This window comes from Octodon degus, unplaced genomic scaffold (assembly GCF_000260255.1).
Source record: "Octodon degus isolate 3935 unplaced genomic scaffold, OctDeg1.0 scaffold00030, whole genome shotgun sequence".
In the NCBI taxonomy this organism is placed as follows: Eukaryota; Metazoa; Chordata; class Mammalia; order Rodentia; family Octodontidae; genus Octodon; species Octodon degus.
Window position 1 is genome coordinate 16,787,526 of NW_004524606.1, and position 22,211 is coordinate 16,809,736.

General features: G+C 37.0%; 1 protein-coding gene across 3 annotated transcripts in view; it reads left to right on the forward strand.

Moving 5' to 3' along the window:
• Positions 1–22,211, forward strand: part of Cntn4 (contactin 4) — a 1,063,047-nt gene that overhangs the window by 432,760 nt on the left and 608,076 nt on the right. For 2 of the 3 annotated variants that reach the window (XM_004629525.1, XM_023713311.1), the window contains exon 1: positions 9,018–9,213. The exons of the other annotated variant lie outside the window; for it this stretch is intronic. The gene's annotated coding sequence lies outside the window, so the exon portion shown is untranslated. Of the gene's footprint in view, positions 1–9,017; positions 9,214–22,211 lie in introns of those variants that run through there. 3 annotated transcript variants of the gene reach the window in all.

Consider the following 22,211-nt stretch of genomic DNA (forward strand, 5'->3'; position numbering starts at 1 on the left):
GAGAGGGTCCTGCCTATGCTGCGCCTGGGCTGGGACTGGTCCCGCCGGCGCAGGGTAGCAGGAAGCTCTCCACACACTCACCGGACCTGGGCTAGGACTCAAAAGAGATGGCTTTGAGCTGTCCTAAAGGATAGGTGTAACCAATGCGGCAAGAGAGAGAATAGATTCAAGAGTGCTTAACTTTAAAATACTCATTACTGAATTGATGAATGCATAGGATAGAGGGATACAGAGGGAATTGTTATGAGGCAAAGCAGATATAGTCGAATAGGAATTGTAACATATAGGTAGGAGGCATAGAGTTTCTTACATGTGTTTGAAAAATTTTATAATGAAAGGTTGTGAAGGAATTGTATCCATCTTTATTATAGTCCTCATTCATTGGGTACTTAGTGTGCCAAGCATTTTTAAAATTTCTACATGATTTAATTCATGTAACTCGCACATCGTCTGTTCCAGCTAGGCAGTATTTTTATCCCGCTTTAGGAAATCAGGCACAGAGAAGTCAGGTAACTTGTTCCAGCTCACACCATAAATAGAGAATCCAAATAAACTAAGCCATCAAACTACAGAATTTTAACTATATTTAATTTACTGCTATCTGAAGAAGTTTGGAAGGATTTTCTTCATAAAGAAGGTAAGTATGAAAGAAACTATTACAAGCAAAAAGTTAATGCATTTTCTGGAGGAGAAATAGAACAAGTGGAGGAAAAATCTGGCTGGTGTGGACTATAAAGCACAGATCAGTGAGCAGCAGAGGCTATTGCTAGCAGAGGTCGTTAGATAAGGGACTTCGTATGACTCTGTGGCGTTTGGCTTCACCTGGTAGTTGACAGCTATCCATTGAAGTAGTTTTCGAAAGAGAAGAATACACTCAGATTTCTATTTGGAAACAGGAGACCTGAAATCATTGTGTAGAATGGATTTCAACTGGGGCTTTTCATTTTTTATTCATTTTCAGGTGAAAATGCTGTAACAAAATAGAACAGTTTAACAATCAATAAAGGGTACAAGTTAAAGTGTCTGGAAGGAACTCCTTAGCTTCTCAATATAAAGTGCTTTCTGCAGAAGTTAACAGTGACTCTAATCTGATAAGTGTAGTATTTTTAGCTTTAGTAGATATCAAGAGGGATGTTTCATTATTCAATTTTAGACACAAATAAGAAGTCCTAGGTTTATTTGGAACATTTTCCTCTTCTCTTCAAAATATGACCATTCATGATTTTCTCTCGCCCTGCTCTTTTCTAGATGTGATAATTGCTGCAAGTACTCTGACTGGCTTTCACTTGCCTTTGCTTCTGAGGAAACTTTAGAAATATAATGCTCTCTTAGTGGCGTGTACGATTGCCATTCTCGTGCTGTATGATAAGGCTCAGGAAGCGGCTGGGTTCCTTGGGGAAAAAATAGAGAATGACTTAATTATACAGATGGTTGTGGTTTGTTATAAATATCTAGGGTTTTTGTAATCATCATTATAAAAATTGATTGAATTGAGATTCATGGAGATGTGGTAAGACTAATAGATGAAATGTTAATAGAAAAATTACTGGGCCAGGGAGATGGCTTGGTAGAATAAATGCTTGCCTGGCAAGCGCAAGGGCCTGAGTTCAATCCCCGGTTTCGCCAAAAAAGAGAAATTACTGATTGTCAGCTATAAAAGTGAAATGGTGCCTTTCTATCTATAACAGGAAAATCTGGGGATAAAACTGTTATCCACAACAAAACCAACTGACAGTGCCTGTTTCCTAATGTAATGCACTGAGGATAAAATTGCACCTATGTTATTATTCTTAACAAAAACCTTGAATTAAACATGAAGGAAAAATCAGAAAAATTCAAGTTGAATGCCATTCTATAAAACAACTGGCCTAGATTCTTTATAAATGCCAGTGTCATAAAGGGCAATAGAAGGTGAAAAATTGTTTTCTATAAAAGCAAGGCATGACCATAAATGTCACTACATGATCTTTAATTGGAATTTTGGATCAAAGAAACAGAAAAAAAAATACACACCACTAGAAGTGATGTTATTGGATCATGGGATAAAATGTGGGTATATATTACACAGTAAATGATAGTTATGTATCAGTGTTAAATTTCTCCTGTTGGCAGATTGTATTTATGTAAGTGAATATGTTCTTTTTTAGAAACTATATATTTGAAGGATTTTTTGGGTGGGGGGCTAGCTCAGAATGCCTTCAGGGCAGGTTTGGCTGGCTGCAGTTGTGGGGATCAAACCACAGCAACCTGAGTCTGGTTGCTTTGTTGAAGCAGCCATTTAAACAACTGAGCTAAGGGGCAGGCCCCATACTATTATGGACTACTGGACTATATTGGGTTATTTTGCTGAATTCACTCACCTACAATATTTAAATGGCAATAGAATACCCATCTCTGACAAAACTAAAGGAGGAGATAAAAATGAAGGATCATTTTATATCTGTATATACAAAATAGGATAGATATATAGCTACTTTCTCTTAATTCAATGAGAAGAATGATTTTTACTAATAGTGTTTGGACAGGATATCATGTCTGCATCTTGTACTATGAATAACCACTATGAAGACAACAATATGCAATGAATTAATTATTGAAACTGTTCTACTACTCAGTTTTGAAATTGTCACACTGCTATTTGTTTCTCAATAAAATTAATTTTAAAAAACAAAAGAAACTATATAGTTGTTATATTACAGTAAATTTTAGGTACATATCATAGTATCTGCTACTTATTTGAAAGTGATTCAGGAAAAAATAATGGGCATTATATAGAGAAAAAAAAGAGGAAAGATCAGGGAGAAAGAGAGTAAAAGCTGAAAGGAAACTTTAAAATGTTTGCACTGATTATAGGTCAAAAGCACTTTGTGCTCTTAGCATCATTTTTTCTTTTCTTTTCTTTCTTTTTTTGTTTTTGTTTGTTTTTATTTATTTATTCATTTATTTATTTTGTGGAACCAGGGATTGAACTCAAGCCTTTGCGCTTTCCAGGGAAGTGCTTATTCTACTGAGCCATCTCCCCGGCCCAGCATCATTTTTTTCAATGTTTTTGTTTGAAATTTTTCAACAAACAGAAACTTTGGTGAGGGTTCCAGGTGATAAATTGAAACTGAATGCCACATAGCCTTACCCAAAATTATTACATTCTGTGTTATATTAGATCAATCCTGCCCCTACAATTTGAAAGTTAATATACTTGTTTATTTTATAGTATGTATTTAATATTCCCAACTCTTTTAAAGTAGCAATTACTTGCATAAATATATAACTTACCATAAGAATAGACTTACTCTTTAAAGTCATACATGGCTATGTGGCTATGTTACATTGATTACACAAATTTCAGATTCCTAGAATAAAACTTGGATTTTCCTGGATGTGACATTTGTTCACACTGTTATTGTAGCCTATATACAAAAGAGAATAGAAGAGTTTGAGTTTTGAATTTTTCTTCCTTGGAAGAGTGTTTAAAATACTTGACCCATCATGACTATCTGATTTGTATGGATTCTGAAATTAGCCTTTTTTTCTATAGCTGGCCATCATTTGGGGGAAAACATTGGCTTATTTTCTCAAACCATGTTGGAGGTAAATAAATTTTATTATTTTTTACTAATATAGGTTTTGCTCATTCTAATCAATGCTCCTTAGGTTCGTACATAACACTATGATCTTAGAAAATAGAGAACTTTTTTTTCCTTCTTTTGCTCTACTTCTGATCATTTTCTTCACTGGAGAACATTCTTCCTTAAACTGGGCATCTGTAACGCATCCCGTGGTGGGGAGGTCCCCTTTAGAAACAAACCTTAGCTATGACCTTCCTCATGCAAAAACCTGAACAAGCCCTTTGGTTCTTTATGAAGAAGTTGCCAAAGAATGAAATGAAAAGCCCTGGTCTTCTCTGTAGCTTCTGCACTCCGTGGAGCCAACAAAAGAGCTTAGCCCCAGAGCGCATGAGTCCATGGGGTGCCACATTAGTGAAAAAGCTGATTATAAATAATAATGACCTTAGTGGATGATGAGAAATGCAGTACACTTCTTCTGAGCCAGACAGGATGATGTAGGAGCTATGGTATCAATGCATGAAGTGTGTACGGGAGGCAGATGCTGAGAGATTCAATTTCTTTTTATAATAACTTAGGTTGACAATGTTTTTAGGTGCTCAATAATACGTGTAAGTAAATAAAAGCAGCCTAACAACTGATTTCCTAGTGAAAAAATCCATGAATTCAATCATATTCACATTAGACACGAACTATGGCTGTACTGAAAGAGTAAGTCAGAGTCCTAATAGGGGAATAAGGAAAATCCTCCCCATCTATATTTAGGGAAGCCAACAGAAATAGCAAAAGAGAAAAAAAAGGCTTTAATTTTCCTAGTTGTGTTCATAATGAGTGGCAGCCATAGAGGGACATGATATGCCTATTTTTAGTTCTACTTGGTTTTTGTAAGAAGCAATCTTCTAGTGAAAAGAGCATGGCAAATATGCAGTTTGTCTTCACTATATTGCTTAGTGATCCTACCATTAGTTATTGGTTTTCAGTCCCATGTTTTTTTGTAATGATAAACTTCAAATTATGGTACTCTATTGGCTTTTGAACATCTTATTGTGAAGAATATGGTGATTTTTATAAATGCTACTCCGAAACTCATAGTAATCTCTAAGATGAACCAGTTTAGTATACTTACTGCAAATAATTTTTCTAAGGGGATACTATTTTAGCTATTTATTTATTATCATCCTCAATTTTAAAACACTCTAAGTATAAAATCCTATCTTGATCTTCCTGGATTAGGATTTCTTAAACATGGTACTGTTGCCATATTAGAAATGATGCATATTTGTTGTCAGAAGCTGTCCAGTGTGTTATAGGATGTTTAGAAGTAATTGGATCCCTCTTTCAATTGTACCAACCAATATTCAGTTTTTGAAAGCTTTCTGTTTATGTTGGAGGAAAGGAGAATTTCTTGAGGAAGAGGATTTTTATTTACATCTTGTATGATAAGAAAATGAGGTTGTGCTCCTTAGCCATTAAATATAAATCAGATCTACTCCAGGAAATAAATTAGGAATACTACTCAAAACAAGTTTTCATCTCAAGCCAAACACATACCTAAAATTAAAGGTCATATTTTACTAATTTAATAACTCCATATTCCTGAGCTTTTCATCACAGATAACTACTAAGGCATATTGAATTCTTTTTAACTTTTTTTTGTATTTAATACAGGGCCTACAGGGTCTCACTACACAGACCAGACTTGTAGTGCACCTCCTGTTTTCAGCTTCCCAAGCCCTGGAATTACCGTTGTGCACCACCACACTCAGTCTCAATCCCTGTCTCAGCGCACCCCAGGGATGGGGCCAGCATGGCAGGTCAGAGATGGAACCCTGGTCTCTGAGTCTGCCTAAGCAGGCACTTTAGTCCATATTGAATTCTTAATCTAGTTCATAGAGCAATTTGATGTCTTGTTTTTAAGTGAACTATTTTCTTTATAGACTTACTATTTTTGTGAGCCTAATCTCTGTGGGTGTCATTACAAGAATCTGATTACTTGTTAGTATTGATCATGGCCCCTGTCTTCTTGTACATCCGTATGTTCACCTACTTCTTGAATATTCTATTACGGGCTCCATTGCTTTTGGCTGGAAAAGAAGGTTTAGTCATTGCTCCACAGATTGTCATTCCAGTGGGTGCCCTGGGCAGCAATTTTCTGAAATATTCCCTTCTTCTGAAATTTTTTTCCCAGCTGGAGAAATGTCATAGTTGTCTCAGCTTTTGACTCTGACTTTTACTGAGAGATGTTAGGGACAGGAAAATATAATCACTTTCTAGAAGAAGCAATTAGCAATTGTATGCACATCTGGTGACTTACTGTGGAAGGTTCCAAAGCATTTAAAAATATTGATTAAGCTTCAACCTGTTGGGAAATTGTTGCCATACCTATCATTTTGTCCCTAGATTTGCTGAGGCTTAAAGCTTGATTTAACTTGCTGAATCTTATATTATGGCAAGAAAAAGACCTCAGGGATCCCACTCCCCAGATTCTTATTAGTCTTGACAAATGTTGTTAAAATTGCAGATTCCAGGGCAATCAGATAGCTCAGCAGACTAAAGCATCTTCTTAGGCAGGTACACCGACCAAGTGTTCTATCCCGCCTGCAGTGCTGGTCCCACCCCCAGGGTGCACTGAGATGGTGGCTGAGGCTGGGCCTGGTGGCGTGCACCTATAATCCTAGTGCTTGGGAGGCTGAAAACAGGAGAATCACTACGATTCTTACTGATCTGTGCAGTGAGACCCTGTAGAACCTGTACTAAAAAAACAAAAAAGGAAAAGAAAAAGAAATTGCAGATGTCATGCAGTCCAAAAGAGTGGCCATCCCTTACAACTCCAATGCAAAGGCTAAAACAATCTCTGCATGTATTGCAGTTCCATTAGACATATTGTGGAGCAGTATATCAAGTTTGTTTGTACTTATTAGTCATGCTGGTCTGTATCCGCCTCTATTTTCTGTACTTATTTTGATTTTAATGTTGGCTATAGTCTTAAACTAAGAGGGATCTTTACCAGATTTGGGCTTTTATTATCAATCACTTCATTTCAATGGTAGTTCTCAGTGGAGAAATGTATGAAGAAATGACAGAAGTTAGAAATTTTTTAATCTAGTAATTATCACGTACCCTTAGGAACAACTACAAATCACATGATGTCAAAATGAATCTATCACATACCATAATCACATGTGAATCGGAGGCAAACAGGGATTGAGTAGAACTTAGAGCAAATTAAACTATTTATTTAGACTGTTCCACTGAATAAACTCTTTAGTATTTTAATTTGCTCCTCTTTTCATTTGCTTCAGAAATATGTTTGCTAATATGACTGAGATGCAATAATGCTATTTAATTAACCTATTTTTGTCAGCACCTCACATGAGCTGCATGAAGTAGGCTGCTAAAATCTCAATAATTATGAGCCAGGTAAAAATAACAAACATGATATTTCTGCCATTTTACAACTCTGCCAACTTGTAGCAATACCCAAGGAAAAGAAAACAAACAGGTTGCCTTACAAGAAATAGAGTGAAAACACTTGCAAAAACATGCTGAATCAGTACAAAGGAAATTTTAAAAAATAGTGGAATTTTAAGAGGTTACTTCTGTTCTCCTGACACTGTTTGGTGTTGGTATTAACTAATGGGTCTGGTTTGGAACTTATAAAGGCAGAAAAGAGTTTGGCAGCATCCTTTAGTCCATTATGCATCTTTGCGACACTTTGTAGTTCCTGAGAAAGACGTCATAAAATGTTGCTTTATTTCCCTTTTCATTCCTATTACCAGAATCAAAATGCTAAAAATGATTTAAATTGTCTTTACCTCATGATGCATAGTTTTATAAAAATAAACACATGGCTAGAAGTCTCCTCTGTCTTTGGATAGTAGAAGTATAAGAAAACAAGGTGGCACAATTCAGGTTAAATATAAAAATATTCTTTTCCCTCCCAAACATAATACTGTGGTCACTGGTAGCATAAAGACACAAGTTGGTTGTTCATCTAAGCATTTTATTCAATCAGGTAGACAGGGCTTATGAACAATTAGATAAAACCATATTCTGCCACAAATTCCTTTTTGTTTCCTTGTATGTGTTTACAATTTATTCACAGTTACTGAGCACAGAACTCCAAACACTATAAAACACTGTTCAGCAATCATTGGATCATGAAACCCTAAAAGTAATAGATTTCCCCTTTCCCTAATTCAGGCTGGTCAGCAATGCATACCCCATTCATAGTACTCTGTTTGCAAGTGAAAGGTACAAGCACCCTCCTATTGGATGTCCTCTTCCTAAATCCCACAATAATTGCGTGCCACATCCCCAGAGTCCTAAGACAAAACTCTTTATTTTACAACTAGTAAAGCCAAATTTCAGAGAGGTGAAATCTCATATTGTTGCCCACATGTTTTTGCAGCAATCGGAGGATTAGAAGTCAGATTTCTGATGCCCTGAATGTTTTTTGTCTTTATGACGCCGGCTTTCACTCACTGCCTTGCATATGTATGGTGAAACTGTAAATAATCACGGTGGTGTCATTCTTATTGTGGATTCTCTTTTTATTTTTCAGAAATAGAACATTTTCTGTTCTTATCCTAGACTTGTTTAACTAAGGTCAAATTTACATAAACAAATGTCTTCAGAGGACCAAAGGTAGCACACCTGGGGAGAAGCAAGCACAGCACCATTTCACTAAAGCGCACAATACACGTTCCATTTTAAAATATTCACATTCACAGATCTAAAGTGTCTCTCTTGCGAAAACAAGCCTGTCGACAGGAAAGTAGTTTATGTCCCCTGGCGGCATCACCATGCAGACACAGTGAAGTGTCCTTTAAGTTACGCAACCGGAATCTTCATCACCAGCTACTTTTAGAATCCTAGGTGTCCCGAGAACCTTGAGACTCTGTGCGTTAAATGCCCTGGACTTTTAGTACTCAGTGAAGTACATCTTTAGGGTTATAAAACGCCCCTGCCCAGACTAGTTTGACCTGTCTCCTGAAAACTAAACTTCAAAAGAACATCACATACACACTGTATAAAACCCACAGTGGGAAGAATGCTGCAGCCTGCAGCCTCCCTGAGAGCTGAACCCGAACAGGCAAACCAAATCATAGGGCAAGCCCACCATATGTGCCAAACAACCGGTGTAATTATATTCTGTAGCTGAGGAATTACATAAATTGCCCATTGGGAAAGAAGCCTTAATCTCCACCCCTCCTCTGAAATCTATAAACAGCTGCACAAGTCTCTGCATTTTTGAAAGGCTGAACACATTGGATCGGAAAGCCAACTTGATTTCCTAATCAAGTTCGATATGAGGAGAGCCAGTTAGAGATGTGTGCTGTTCGCCTGGTGTGCGTCTTTGATTTATGCACTAATTACGTCGATCCTTTGGGGAACACAGCCATGAAGCTGGGTCCTCCTTGATGAACGCTGGCGGAGAGCCATGCAGCGCGCAGCGGCGAGCGGTTCAGCATCTCTAGTCCCAGCTGAGAATATGGTCCCATTATCTCCCAGCTGCCTGAGCCATCCATAAGGGCCTGCTCTGCGAGGGTGATGAGGGGAGTGGAAGCCGGGACGTGCTGCGAGCTGCACCTCTGCTTGATTTGCTGTAACATGTAAAGCGAAACTGGGACATTTGACTTCACAGTCTGTAAGTAGCAGGGTCCCCCCACCCCTTCTCCCTACAGCTTCGTGTGAGTGTGGCTCTGCCAGCTGCATTTGATTTTCTTCCACTGCCCGTTGTTGAATCAGGCTGCTGAGACAGTGTGATCTGCACGAGCTTGCTGCTCCTGTCAGATCTCTTATATAATTGGTTCACACCGGGAAGTAAGTTTTCTTTCAGAACGCTTTTGTGGAAGTTAAAAAATATTGGCTTGGCTTTTAATTTCAGAGCATGGTTGCATTATCTGTGGAGCCTAGGACAGTTAGAGGATATATTCATCTTCCCTGTACTCTAGCTATTGCAAGAAAAATGTAAGTAAGATGAATATATATATATATATACATATATATATATATATATATATATAATTGTATATGAATGTCTATGTAAAAGAGGCATGTGTCAGTATTTCCAGAATTAAGAGCTTATTTTGCTGCTCTCTGCTGCCACTAAGAAATGCATGAGCAGGAAAGTTTCTCTTGTTTTCAGTTGAAGGCTGTTTAGAAACTTTGTAGAGGCAGAGAGTGACTATTAGGAATATTTGCAAAGTAAGTTCTATGTCCTTTTCCACCCAATGGAACAATATCTAAAGATAAAAATCTATTTTAGTATAATACTGCTTTTGAATACACCGCTTTTTAACAAGTAACATGAATTAATAAGGCCAAAATATATCTTGCAATGTAGGTCCATTTGTATTTCATGTATCCTCCAATGCAATCTGTCATATTTAATATTTGTAATTCATACAAGATGAATTAGGCATGAAAATCCTATTAGAATTTAATATTGTTAGTAATGTTTGCATGGTACTTTTCAAATGATCAATGCCCTGGAGAAATTAAAGATTGCTATCAATATATGAAAAGATTTGTGGATTTTTCTCTCCAAATTTCCCTAAACTAAATGTAATTTACACTTTTATTCCTAGATTGGAAGTAGAACAGTTCAGCTGTTATAAAAATAGGATTGCAAGAAAGTCTTCAACCACATGAACAAGTAGTCCAAGCTGGTATAGACTAAAGTGAACCTGAAATCAGTTACACCTAAAAAGCAGAGTCAAGCACTCTACCTTGGTTCCATGGAGCCCGAGGATCCCTTAATTTCCAGAGTAAAAATAAGGGTTTCCCTGAATGAGCCATAAGTCTCATGGCAGAAAAACACCACAGATGTGAAGTCTGACATTGTCTCTCAGAATCTGTGCTCATTAGATTTGTTAGAGAGAAATAAAGCAAAAGCAAAAAAAAAAAAAAAGAAGACTCAAAATAGATAATAGTCCCCATGAGGTATTCTCAGAGCTTGAGCTTTGGAGGACAAAAGATAACAAACCAATAAGCATCACTTTAAATCTAACCAGAAGAAGAAAAATGGGAATTTAGGGTCTGTGGCCTCTGCACAGCAAAACGCCCTGGGAACGTTCTAGCTAAGAAGTGCATTTTCAGGGAAAGAAACTTCTTCAATGGCCTAATGCTAAAATCTGAATTAAGGGCAAGTGGTTTAGGTGATCATGTTCTCCCTAATCAAAAGAATGCCATCATGCCTCCTTCAAGACTAAGCTGACTCTTATGGTGATTTCTCAGGAATCCTTTGCTATATTTTAAAGTAAGTGTTGGAGGGTCTTCTGAATAGTGCAAGTATGTGATCTTGTGTAAGAAATGATCCAGTTTTATGAGGATAGCAGAAATAACTAAGGTATATTTTTCTTTATAAATATTTGATTTGTGCCTACCTTACTTAGTAAACACTAGCTCTTTTGAACTCCATTTTTGCTGTCAGATTCCCAAAACGTATTTCCTAAAAGCATCAACTTTGCCTGCTGTAGAGCAGTATTACCTGAGATAACTAAGTTTGACTTGCATTTAATATTCAAACATCTAAAAATATCATGTCAATCAGGAACTCATATATTTTGAACGCTTGTAAACACAAATCTCAGAGAGGTGTCTACAAGATACACGATGCACTCTTATTACTTAAAGTATTTTTTATTATTTTCCAAAAATTGAAACGTTGTTTTCTTAGCTGTACTTAGTTAAAAAGGGAATTGAAAAAAGGGAGTGTGTGAATTGAGCACTCCAGGGCCTATTTTAGGGTCAGCTTTTCTGACCTAAAACACATGAAGACAGCATTTTCCACATGAAGACAGCGTGTCCGTGTGTGCTTGTGGACACGTAACAGTCTGCTTCTGTGCTGCCCACGGACACTGCCACCTCAGCTCCTGGAACATGCTGGCTGCTGTTAAACAAAGTAGAAAAACCCCGTGAAGGACACATGAGCCAAGCAGTGCCCCTTGCCACTGTTGACTTTGGTCCCTTGGTGAACTGTTTGTTGTGTCCCCAAAGCTCTAGGATAGCAACAAAGAAAACTTCATAATGTCCTCAGTAACACTAGCTAGAAGCTCTGCTTTGCACGCAGTTGGAACTTTGCCTCCCTGGAGAGGTGGCTAGTGATTGTGAAGTAAATAATGCAGTGCTGGAAACTATGCAATAAGTAGAGAAAGTGTGTATGGTTGAGTGAAAAATAATGAACTTAACAGCCCCAATAATTCTGGATGATTGTAAATGTCTGCATGCCTTGACCAGATCACCTAAGTGAACCTGCAACGATTATCTTATGCAGCAGCAGAAGCTTCAGTTCATCTTGTTGAGGATTCTGGGAAGCCTCTAGCAAGCATTGTGCCTCTTCTTGCCTTAGTATCCCCCTGTACAATGATACAAGGTCTCTGAGGTCTCTTTGAGGTTAGGAGACTCTAGGATCTGAGAATACTACATTCAAATCTTTATCCATTCCTGGAACATTCTGCAAATTGCCTTGGGACTGGGTAAAATGCAAAATTCTTGTAGTGCTCAACAAAAATCACTAGGATTCTTTCTTTCCATCTCTATTTGTCTCTTTCACCTGCCCTCCTTCCCTTCCTTCCTTCCTTCCTTCCTTCCTTCCTTCCTTCCTTCCTTCCTTCCTTCCTTCCTTCCTTCCCTCCCTCTGTCCCTCCCTCCGTCCTTCCTTCCTCGCTCCCTCCCTCCTTTCTCCTGGTCTCTCTATACTCGCTTCCCCTCACCACCCTGTCCCTCTGTTCACCTCTCCTCCTGCCTCTCTGCCTCTCTGCTGCTCTTGCTTAGTAGAGGCCTCTTCTGAAGTGACAACTGAATTTAGAATCCAGGCTGCAGTTATCTGCTACTTCGCACAATCTGTTTCCAGCCTTCTATTAGGAGACATCATTTGGTATAAACAATATACTGACGTATTACTCTGCTGTGTATTACATGTGCTTAGTTTTAGACATGTGTCTTAAAGTTAATAATGCATGCAGATGTGCTTATAGGTAGCTTATATTAATTTTTAAAAAGATTATTTTACTTAATAATATATAGGGGGATTGAGTAGAATAAATCATAACATTAAATTTAGAATATTTAATTGAAAAATTAAAAATTCTAGATAAGAGATCATTTCAGTGTGCAGGATTTGATTTTGAAAAAAGTGCATTGAACTTTTTCCCCAAGAAATTACTATCCTGTTAAGAAATATGGAAAATAAAAACCATAAATTATTACATTCAGAAAATCATAGCATAACAACATAGTCAAATAAGCAGCTTTTTGAAATTTAAGAAGGAAAATATTTAATGGTAGATTTTGATATTGATTTCTTATCTCAGAAGTATTTAACGCAAGGTAAGTGTCTTAGTTAAAAAACAACAGATGATAAAATTACTAGACCCATCACTTGTGATTCTGGAGCTTCTTGATGTACTAAAAGCAAATTATGAATAAACTCCATTTGAACTTCTTCACTGAAAATACTGAAAGAAACTTAAATTAATTTCAGAATTTTTTATATTTACCATATATGGTTTTAGAATTTTTAGAATTTTTATTTGCTTTACTATTAGGATGAAATAAAAAATGTGCATTAGCCTGGTATTTGGAATAACATCTTTGTAGACTTATATTATGTTTAGCAGTTTACAATATACAAATAATCATATCAGCATTTTTTAGCCTCATGTGTACCCTAGGATGGATCCTAAGCATCTTTTTGAAAATAGGAATAACTTGCATAAACTCATATTTTTCTAGATCTGTATAATGTTAAGAAAATTTTTAAATATTACTTAGAATGTGCCTTTTTTCTCAGTTCTTACTATTAGGAAATCTCCTATGTATCTCCCTATTCTGGAGTCTGAATACTAATGTTATTCCCTATTGAACCTATAGACTGTATTAGATATGATCCATGCAAAGTATAAAATTAATTTTCCCTTTCTCATGAAACTGCATAGATACCTTGGCCTTTTAGTCTGCAAGTCTGTTGTAAGTAGAATCAGTAATGTGAGATAAGTCCTCTGTTTTATACTTGTGTATCCTTCCATGACCAAAATGATGTGTACTTATCAACTAGTTCAGTGGAGAGATATAATGATGGTGGGTAACATTTGATAATTTGTGGCTCTCAAATCCTTGATTATAAAATCAGCAGGCAGCTCCACGGCACTGCTTGTGGTTTTAAACAAGTACATCTGGGGATTTGAGATATTCAATTCAGCATCCCTTAGTTAAAAGCTCCACTTGTTCATTGGATTATCTTATTGTGTAGTTAAAAAGGTGGAGTCATAAATCACACTTAACCATGGATTTAGGCTTTCCTCTTATGACTTCATGTATCTTTGTCTTTTGTTCCAATGTAAGAGTGTAAACCTTTCTGTGTCTTAGCACGAAATTGTTTTGTTGTTCCTAAGGAAGAATGGGATAATTTAGTACTGAGAGAAGTACGTGAGAAGGCGATGCAAAAGAATGAAGTGTTTTTCATGCTTAGATATAAATTATAGAGCTGCATATTCTGAAGGTATGACGGGATTTAAAGAAGCTGACTGTGCCAGCCTTCAGGATGTAAGGCTTGCCAGAAGGGTGCCCTGTGTCAGTGGACTGAAATTTGAATGCAAAGTAAATAAAGAAGTAGAAGAATCGGTATATTGTGCTTCGAAGAGCAGTGCTTCATACTGCAAGTGAAAACTGTAGTAAGGAAGGAAAAAAATATCAAGTATAAGGGCACTGGGACTCACTCACAGAAGTTGGCATAGCTCTTACTCAGTGACTATGCACATGATTAAGAAATTAGGATCAATGAAGAGTTATATAAAGAAGAAATTATTTTGGCTGCTGAGTGTACTGGCTGACAAACTTTAAAAATATAATTTTCTTGAATGATGTAGGTGTGATGGCATCATATTTCGATTACCTCACTTTAATGAGAATTTCTGGGTATAGTGTATGAGGATGAATCTCATCTACTTGGTAGATGTTAGTAAACGTGAATCTGTGGAAACTGTACAGCTAGTTATGCAAGTTGCAAGTAAGTTATCTTGATCCTTTTGCAGTTATTTGTGTGTGTGTGTGTGTGTGTGTGTGTGTGCATTTCTGAGCTATCATCCCACTTTCCATTTACCAATATTACCCCAAATCATCTTAAAAGATGAAGGAGAGTTTGATTTCATTTAAAAAAAATCTTCAACTGCGAAGGAAGTAAATTTAAAGTACTTAATGTAGGGTGTAATATGCCACAATATTGACTAGCTCGTGTAATTGTTTCACTTCCCTATCCTTCTACCAGTGTCACATCTGAAGTAGTATGTTTAGTTCTCCCAAGCATTTAAATAAATAACCTTGCCTACTGAACAAGCCTCTATGTGAGTCATGTCAGTAATTAAACACAGTCCTTTGCAAGAACTTTGCCTCCCAGCTGGTTAGAATTCAATGAATACTTGTATGACTTTCAGATTGGTAAATCTGCTTGTGAACAGACATGATACCTAATATTGGAGAAATGCCAGTTTCCCAGGAAAGAACAAATCATGTGTTCGAACTTGGTCTCTGGCATCTGTGTGATATGTGTGTGTTAAATGTGAATCTGGTAATTGAAGGTATGTAACTCCAACTCACACCCAGCAGTCTGGCAGTGTGCTCAGAGAAAATAATAGCAAATTTAGGTGGACTCGATCCTTCCCTCCATCCACCACTCCTCTGCTTCTCCCCAGAGGAACCCACCAGGATAATCAGTTGATTGCTGTTGTTAACCTCTGCTGGAGTATTATATTTCTTATTAGAAGTACCATTTGTGGCACCTAAGTATATTGAGGAGATGTGAAAGCCATCAAAATGGAATTTACTCTTAAATGAGGAGGAAAATAGTCTTTTGGGCTTACATGGGTACATGTGTTAGTTCACGTAAACTGAAATTTCTGAAGAATGTTCATTTAAGACTAACTGAATGCTGCATTTTTTCAAAAATTTTTTTGTTTTCTTTTTCAATGTTATGTATTTGGTACAGGGTCTCACTACACAGTTTGAACTCATAATGATCTTCCTGTTTTCACCCTCCCCAGTGCTGGGATTACAGGCGTGGCACCACGCTTGGACTCTGGCTCAGGAGCCCTGAGGGTGTGGCTGGCACAGCATGAGGGACTGGGGATCAAGCTGCATTGGTTTTAAATGGGCTTTTTTTTCCAAATTATTCTTACAAAATGTTAATAATATTCAAGATCCTCAAGAAAAGTGATTAGCTAAAATATTTCACTTGAGAAACAATCTTAAGTTTTTATATGACAGATTTAAATTTCAAATTACTTTAAAGGATAGAATTAGGAACAAATTTTAAAGTTGGTATGAAATTCTAAAAATTTCTCTAAAGTATCTGCTTTAGTAAACTTTGAGGTTCATACAGATTACCAAAATATGCTTGGAATTGCTCTGGTGAAATGTTTGATAACTTCAATCAGTTTCCAAGAGGAAATTTTTAATAAATATATTAGAGATAAAAACATGAAACTAGTATATAAAATATATGATTTTATGGATTTAATTGCTTAACACAAGATTAAACAGGTAAACATTTTTTAGTATTGGTAATTTTATGCTAAACAGATTTAGAAGCAGTTTTTGAATGTAGCACACATGAGGGAGTCCCAAATTTACCTACTTGTATCTCTACCTGGGCATAAGAATGAAAGAGACATAAAATAAAAGAACAGGGAGAAAAGTGTACCAATTTTCTATGTGTACATTGGAGCCTCTAAAAGAAAATGAAAACTCAAAGAAATGATGCCACCTAATTGTTTACATACTGGGTAGCACAAGAAGAGTCAATTATGGAAAAGTTACTAGAATATAGGGCAACATAAAGGAAGATAAAATAATTCTTAAAAGTCTACTGTAAAGAATCTAGTAGGTCTTGTCCATCTATCTGTGGTGATCAGACTGTCTCTTCTTCCTTTTCTAGGGAGGATAGCTTTCACATATTTTGTCCCCTACTTTTAAAATGAAAAGGGAATGTCATGGTATCCATCTTACACCTGTTATTTTTTGAGATTCTTTTTAAGCTCAAAATAATTCTATGTTTGTCAAAAAACAAAAATACTAATTTAGTTATAAGTCCAATACACTTTTATTTATGATTCACCATTAGCCCAGACTTCATTGTACACAACAGAATAAGGGCATCTCTGGGGCAGAGATAGAGCAGTGAGCCTTAGAAGGTAGGAACAAATGGAGCCATAGGGGGGAAAATGATAAGGTAGCATCAGTTATGTTCTGTGATGGTTAGAACCATGGGGAACTAATACAGTGAACCAAATAAACTCGAATCTGTCATTTTCAGAAATAGCTACTTTGTTTTGGCATCTATCTGTCTTTTTCATGTTTCAATTTAGTACTGCAGCATTTGGCATGAGTAATGTCATTTTGATTTGTTTGGCTCTTCTGGGACCTAGTACAAGGCCTTAGCCTGAAACAATGGCCATAATTTTAACTTAATGTACCAACGTGGCATATTTTAAGACAGCATATTCTTCTGCACTTTACAGATGAATTTGTCGTACTATCTATATTTCCTATATATCCAAGGATGACATTATAGCTAATGAACAAATAGTTACCTGGAATCATGCTTTTGAAAGATAGCTAAGTAAATATTTAATATTTCTAATTGCAAATGTAGAGAAATTACACAGCCACACTGCCTTAGAACACCAATAATTTTCTCTGTACATTATCAGATGGTTAAATGTCACAGGTGGAGGAATGCACTCCATTCAAATCCCAACATTTCCATTTTTTTTTCTTTTCACATATTTGCCAAAGGTGGAGCTGGAATGCAGTAGGAGGCTAGGTGGCCTTGTGGCTCCAACCGTAGAAAAGAGGGGCTGTTTCTATGGACAGTTGGCATAGTCTCATCAGACTGGCCGGAGATGATCTATGTAGATTATACGACCCTGTCTTCTAAGGGTCCAGAGATTTACCCAAGTAAGAATGACCATTCTACAGTTTGACAAGGAATAGAAACTTGGATTTCTAGATTCCTGTGTATTCTTTGTCTGGTAAGAACATAGTTTTACATCATACTCATGCGAAGAGTCTAGAATTCTGAAAGCCAGATAATCCAAAACTAAAAGACTATGAAAAACATGTGCAATTACCAGATAGCTCTTTGAGCAGTGGTGCCACATCTCACAAATTTCAACTCCTTCCTTCCTGAAAAATGTTTAGAGACAAACACATCTACCAAATCTATGTATGTTCAGTTTCCATCTTCTCTTGTCGTTGTTCAAAGTTCTCACTGGTAGGGTAGAAGCCTTATGTAGTGGCACAAATGTATCTATAAAAGGAAAGGTGAATTGATAATTCTGTTTACTTTTAGAGGGAAATCAAAGAGAAGAATGAAGGAACACATGTCAGAGTTCTTAAAAGACTTTCACAGATGCTCATTTGTCTTATTTATTGTCAGTTTCTAGTGATCAGATATAGGAATTTAAATTTTTCAGGGAATGATATGCAGGTAATGACACAATTCAATGAACACACTTTCCTATACCACAGTTTAGTAAACTGCAATTATAGCTGCTGGTTTTGCTAGCACTTAATATTTTTATTTTAACTTAAGCTCCAAAGTTGCCAATCATAAATTACATTACTATCAAAAGCTGCCAAACAGGGCCGGCCAACTAGCTCAGCAGATTAAAGTGCCTGCAAGCAGGCACAGGAGCAGGGATTCAATCAGGCCTGCCCTGCTGGCCCCGCCCCTGGGGTGTGCTGAGACAGCAGTTGAGACTCGGTGTGGTGGCATGCGCCTGTAATCTCAGCTCTTGGGAGGCTATAAACAGTTGGATCACTACTAGTCCATTCTAGTAGAGAGACCCAGATGACCCTGTAGACCCTTCCCTAAAATTAAAAATTAAAAAAAAAAAAGATGCTAAGGGATGAAGTTTTCGTTCCTTAACTTTTGCTTTGCTCTCTTGGCTCATTCCTTCAGCTGAATATACTTCTGTGACATCAACATTGGTATCATAGAGTCCATGCGAATGCAAGATCAAAACCATTTTCGAATGGTGAACCAAACACTTATGTGGGATTACTATGGAAAATTGAACCAAACTATGTTTGAGAATAGGTTTGGTGATTAAACCTTAGACCTGGAAGGACAGGCTGTTTAGTTTAGTTTTGTTTTATTTTGTGTTTCTCTCTGTCTCTGCCTCTGTCTGTCTCTGTCTGTCTCTGTCTCTCTTTCTATCTCTGTCTCTCTTTTGGTCTCGGTCTTCCTCTGTCTCAGTCTGTCTCTCTGTCTCTCTATCTCTCTCTGTCTTTCTGTCTCTCTCTGTCTCTCTCTTTCTCTGTTCTCTGTCTCTCTCTCTGTTTCTCTCTGTCTCTCTGTCTCTCTCTCTGTCTCTCTCTACCCCAGTCTTTGTTTAAATAAGCAAAGATGTACCCTTGTCTACTCAATCACTCATTCATCTCTTAAGTGCTTCCTGCCCAGATTCCATAATTTGTCAAGTTGATCAAACTGAATATTTTGGAACCAATTATAGCTTCTTAAATAGGTAGAGAGTCAACCTTTCTAGGAAATAGTCCCAAGTAGAACTGAATTAATAGGTAGGAAAACATTTTCAGCTTTTTAGAACAACATGTTTTGTAACAGTAAAGTGCAACCACTATTAAAGACAATAATTTTGTAGTAAATATTATAGCAACTAAGTGCAAAGGAGCTTTTAGTGCACTATTTCCATTTAAATGTGTAAAAATAAAATTGGTGCTAAATTACATACTGTCCATCTACAATGCTCCTGCTACTCCTCCCAAGTGGTGGGATTGCAGATGTGCACCACCACATCCAGCGAGCTTTATCTTTTTTCTGATATCTGAAGCATGATAGTGTGAATGCCTGATGACATTTGTTTAGGAGAACAAAATTAGCAGTAATTAGCACCATAGAGACTTGGCCCTGGACATTTGTAAATCAGTCCTAACCCTGACTGGCCCTAGGAAAAAGTAAGAGGGATGACCATTATGTTTGGGGTCCACAAACTCAGTGGCCTTCCAGCTCTGCTATCTTAAATGAAGATAGAACATTTTGGAATAAGGATTTTTTTTTGCTCCGAATGCCTTCAGGGCAGGTTTGGCTGTCTTGAGTTGTGGGGATTGAATCACAGCAACCTGAGCCTGACTGCTTTATTGAAGCAGCCACTTAAAGAGCTGAGCTAAGGGGCAGGCTCCCAGAAGAACATTTTGGAAGTTATTTCTCCATTACTGATAATTATTACAGGGCAGAAATATAAACCACTGATATCATTGAATTTGACATGTTTGTGGTCTTCCTAAGCAAATTTTGTGTGTATGAGTGTGCATGCATGTGTGCACGCGTGCCCACACACACACACACACACACAGAAAGTGGATCAGAGAGTCAGGAGAGACAGTGAGGGAGAGAGAGAGAGAGAGAGAGAGAGAGAGAGAGAGAGAGAGAGAGAGAGAGAGAGAGGAGAGACAGAGTTATAGACAGAGTTGGAGATAAAGAGAACCAATGTATAATTATGCGTAGCTTGGGCCAGGGAGATGGCTCAGTGGAATAAGTGCTTGCCTGGCAAGTGCGGGGGCCTGAGTTCAATCCCCAGTTAATGCATAGCTTAATGAAGGAGATAAGTTCTAAGAAATACCCCACCAGGAATTTCATCATCTATGAACATCAGTGAGTGTGCTTTCACAGTCTGAGGTAGCTGCAAAACCACTAGGCAGTATGATTTTAGGAGATTATCTGTCATATGTCTTTCACTAAAGCATTACACAATACACACAAATCAGTGCCTGAGTGATATGGGTATATTACACCAACAGCCAAACGTAATCTTTCTAGGTTTCATAGTCTAGAAACTTCTTTGCCTCAGAAAAGTCACAGAATGCTTCAAGTTGGTGAATCATTTTAAATTTAAAGATCTCTACTTAGTATTAACAAGGTGATTTCATTTTCCACAGAAGCTCTAACAATGATGTAGTCTGAAATATTGAATGATTTAGAATATCTCCTAATTGGTATTATTTCAGTGGTCCAAACATCTAAACCTGGAATAAAGGCACTAGTGGAAAAGTGGTGTGAGTAGTTTTCAAATATCTTCGTGAAGATGCAGTCTCTGACTGATCAGGACTATTTGGGATTCATATTATGAACTGGTAATTAGATTCCACACAATGTCAGCCTTATTAGTCCATGCTATCTGCAAATAGCATGGAATAATAAGGGTAAAGACAAGTTCAAATTCTTATTGGGATACAAGGAATTTTATAATTCTTTCTTGTACTTATTCTCTCATCTTTGTCTTACTGTATTATTTGAAATCAGAAAAGGAGATTACTAACTTGGCAATTCTATCAACCTGTCAAGGGAAACTTTTGCATCTCCCTTTGTATTATCCTGCATTATGGCCTAAATCTTCACCTTCAGTCTTAAATTGTTCTAACACATCTTGGCCTGATACCAAAGTTTTCTGGTGAGTTATTTAAGGATATAAAAGTAAAGTATTTTGAGTGATTTAGCTAGGAGAAATGCTTCCTTCAGAATCATAGAAATTCAGGTAGATACTGGAGACAAAGCAGATCTGTTCCTTATGGAATATTCTAGAATATTATAAAAGACACTGCCATTTCTTTTATCCTATGGCTTGTGGAGTACATGCAGATTTTTCTGCCTTATACAGTCCCCAGGTTCTCATATACTGTTGATTTCCTCTTAGTACCATTGCATATTGTGTTGCTCCTAGTAGTGACAACTCTTGAGAAAGCCAAAGACCTGTTTTTCTTTCCTTTAAACTTTTTTTTTCCATTTGAGACATGATGACAGCTGCCATGGGAATAGGGAACGATAGAGCAATTTTTCAGAGTCCATCAAATGAAGGCACATTCAATGCTGTAACTTAATGAAAGTTGCTTCACTGTGACACGTGTCAGAGTCTTTGGTGATGCAAGTGTGGAAGGATCTTTTCTGAAAGATTTATGCCTCCAATCGGGATTTGAGTGGAAGGGACATGACCTTGGCTTTGAACTTACAAAAGGTTATTCCCTGTAATAAAATCCAGTCAGTATAAAGAGGTTTTCAGATCAGGAAGGTGACTGAGTAAACAACAGCAAAAAGATTCTTTCTGAGAGGTACAAACACATCATCCCCAGCAGAGATCCTCATGGCAGCATTTTACCGAAAATCCCCAGTTAATAAAATGGGTGTTTTTGGAAGTTGCCTGGGTATTTATAAATCAAATTAATGACTTCCTTTAGGTCTTCATAAAATAATGCTTTTTTTATAAACACACGCACGCATGCTCACACAGACAGACAGACAGACAGACACACACACACACACACACACACACACACACACACACACACAGCAACTATTGCCCAGACAGATGACTATAGATAACAATGTATTATATATTAAAATTCAGAGAAGGAATTTGAACGTTGTCACCATAATAAAACAATAAGTGTATGAGGAAAAGAAAAATGATTCATGCATGAGGGGGCAGATATGTTTACCCTGATTTATGTATTGTACCATCTACACATGTATAAAACATCAATGATAATATATTAATCTGTATAATTTTTAATTTTTATATATTGATTAAAAATAAATACAACTTTTAAGATGACAGGGGAAAATTAAGAAAA